Source organism: Triticum dicoccoides, chromosome 3B, assembly GCF_002162155.2.
Source record: "Triticum dicoccoides isolate Atlit2015 ecotype Zavitan chromosome 3B, WEW_v2.0, whole genome shotgun sequence".
Taxonomy (NCBI): Eukaryota; Viridiplantae; Streptophyta; class Magnoliopsida; order Poales; family Poaceae; genus Triticum; species Triticum dicoccoides.
In genome coordinates this window covers 564,476,100-564,479,525 of record NC_041385.1, presented here as the reverse complement: position 1 = coordinate 564,479,525, position 3,426 = coordinate 564,476,100, and positions in this window count along the sequence as shown.

Here is a 3,426-nt window from a genome sequence, read left to right as displayed (position 1 = left end):
CACCGGACAGGGCACCCCGTCTTGAGAATGATGCCTCTCTTTCGTTCCGGAACGACAGGCGCAACACCTTTCCCCTTCTTGTTCCTCCGTGCCTTGTGGCACCTCATCTCACCTCTGCTGTACTCATTAGTTTTCTTAATTTTCCTATGGTACTCGGTGTTGACCGCAAATCCATGGAACTTTGCGTATGCCTGGTAGTATTCCTTTGCTTCTGCGAACGATCCAAATCTCTGCCCAATGTATGGTGGCTGAGGTACCACGATCTCGGATTGCCCACCATCTTCATCCTCTTGTGCATCGTCGTCAGTTTCATCATTCGCTTCAGTATCGGCAGCAGTTCCATCTACTCGAGTGTTGCTAGTGCTTGTGTTCAAAGGGGTGCTCGTCGGCATTGCTGGAATGATTGCCATTCCCGACTCTTACTCGAAATTGTTTGCGGCATGACAGTCTGCTGGCTGGTGGAACGCGTCTTCCGTGCGCTCAGAGCTCCCCGCAGTAGATGTCCCCGCACCGCTGTTCACTGTAGTTGTAGGTTCTGTAATAGAAAAAACAAGCACGAGAGTAAGATTTTTTGGTTGAATAAGATGTGTATCACAACGGATCACACCATCTTCGATTGATTTGGCACGACATATTTTCAAACAGCAAGCCGTGAGACTGCGTGTGGACATGTGTGGCAGCTGTAGCTGTCCAGTCATGGCAGGTACAGTTCAACAAACATGGCAACTATTGTTTTTCCTACAAAAAACTACAAACAACAAATGTAGTGATGTTTTTTGTGGTTCATTTTTTTTCCTTACCTTGTTGTGTTGCATTTGGCCATCTTGTGTGGTCTGTGACACCAAAATGTCGTGCTCCACCTGCAATTTGTGAAGCTTGCCACGGGACGATTGCCGTGTCACCACCAGCGTAATACGCTGTAAGCATAGTAGTGGTTGGTCAATTCATGGCAATTTGCAGTTTGTGCTAGCACGGCAACTGCAGTCGCCCCTGATGTGGCAACTGCAGTTTTACTGGCATGGCAACTATAGTTGCATCGGCATGGCAACCGCAGTTGTTCCTCCATGGCAACTGCAGTTGCGATGACATGGCAACTGTAGTTGCTCTGGCATGGCAACTGCAGTTGTTTCTCCATGGCAACTGCAAGTGTCCACTGATGGCAACAACAGTTGTCCAGGGATGGCAAATGTAGTTTTAAATTCATGGCAATTGTAGAAGTCCAGTCATGGCAATTTGGAGCTGCCAACTATGCCCCTTCTACTAATTGAACATCCGCAACTTCACTTTTTTTATGGACTGACCTATGTATGACGTGGATGGCAGGTACATGGGTGCTGGCTGATGCCACGTGCTGCATGAAGGCCCTGCATTTTCACCCGTGACAACTCATGAGTCCTCTTGCCAGTTTTTTTGCATGTCCATTTTTCACGTCCACAGCAGTATGTGTTTTTTTTGGTTTTTGCATTACCTTGATTAGCCATACTAGCTAGTTGAGGTTGGTTGCCCGTAAATATGTCAGTGTTAGCGCCTTGTGACTGAACTTGCCATGGGGCCCCCCTGAGAGTGTTTTGGTCATAAGAACCTGCAAAAAAATGGGAGTGTAGGACATAAGTAGAATGTCATCTTCATCGTTGCGAAGTTGGCAACTGCTCTCTTCTTTTTGTTACCACGCATCATACCTACGCCTGCATACTATTCTAGTAGTGGCAGCAACGGCCCTGCAGAGATGAGTTGACTATACTCTGCTGCATCCCAAGGCGGTGTTTCTGGCCTTTTAGAACCCCAAGCATCAGCGCCACCTTCGCGATTCATCCTTTCCGCGTCTCGATTCTTTTCCGACATGTTCTCAATCACTGGATGATCAAAAAGGCATCAATAATCCACAAGAATTGTATTCTTTTGCTGCTTGCACATGGAAGATAGGGATGGCAAGCAACAGGTCAAAATAGGTGGCAATTGTCATCATACACAAGCGGCAACTGTCGTTACACACAAGTGGCAATTATTTTTTCCCACCCTCTTCATTCAAAAAATCGTCCTTCCTGCCCTTTTTTAGGGATTCCTACTCATCCATTTCATACCCAACTACTTAAGTGCCTAAACTAGGCACCTAAGTTAACCTCAAACGTAGTACATGGCAGATCTGGTGTATTCTGCCTGGCAATTGCGAATATACACCGAACCATGCAGTGTTCTACCCCTATAGTATGGACCCAGTACAAGATTGGGAGATTTTCAGCCTTAAGGATGAGAGGGAAGGACGAGATCGAGATTTTTCACCTGGTTTTAGTTGATCGTGTCTGGAGGGCTGGATTGGAGTGGGCGGCTGGGGATGGGAAGGGTTAGGGTGTGGTTTGGGGTCGGAGCGCCCTACGGATCTGCCCTGGTTGCCATGGCAACCAGGGATGGCCGGCGACGGATGTCGGGGTTCGAGAGGTGGGGGACGATGGCGGCGTACGAGAGAGGGGATGGATCGGAGGCGTGGATCGACTGGGTCGTGCGGGCAGCCGGTCTTCTGGCCCGGACGGGGCAGTGCGGGAGGGGTTGCCACACACCGGACGTGCGGGCCGTGCTTTTGTGCGCTCGGACGTGGTCGTGCGGGCCGATCCCCGTCTATGCCGCACGAGGCGTGCGGGCGGGTTCCTATCGACGCCACACGTGTGGCAGTTATTCGGACCCTTAATATATTGGCGGCGTAACAAAAAGTAACACAACATACCTATTTAAAATAGGGGAAAAATTGCCACTCTAATTTTGTTTCCACTTTGTTTATGCCACTCTAGAATTTGACAACTCAATTTGGCCACTCTTACCTTTTGACAATGTATCACAAATGTCATTTTTTTGGCAAAAGCAAAAAAAACGGTTTCACTTTTACAGTCTTGGCTTTTGACACCGTATCTCAATTGTCACTCCTGAAATTTTTGCTTTTGCCACATAATTGCAATTGTGATGTATTGTAAAAAGCTAAAAGTGGCGAAAATGAAATGGCAAATTCTAGAGTGGCATATGCAAAGTGGGAAGTGGGCAAAAACAAGGTTTCCCCTTACAATAGTGGTTGCATGGTAAAATTTGACACGCCACCATTAATCTTGCAACCCGCCCAGACTACTGGGTCCCACATACTGATGGTGTACCAATTTGTTTCCACGCCACCAATAATGCATTACATAGGGTGTGCGAAATATGCCAACACCACTGCTATTTTAAAAAATCAGTGATGGCCTGGATTGAAACTGGTGTGTCACCACTTTTTATTGTGAGTAACTATTTCTCTACTAGTGATACTATGCATGAGCTAGCATGACACGAGGCCAAAGTGGCCCTAGAGAACCGGGGCATGCCGGGCCACGCTAGCGAGTCGTTATCCATGTCTTCTTCGGCACAAAGCCCCAACACTCCCAAGTGGAGGAGCTCTGGACCAGG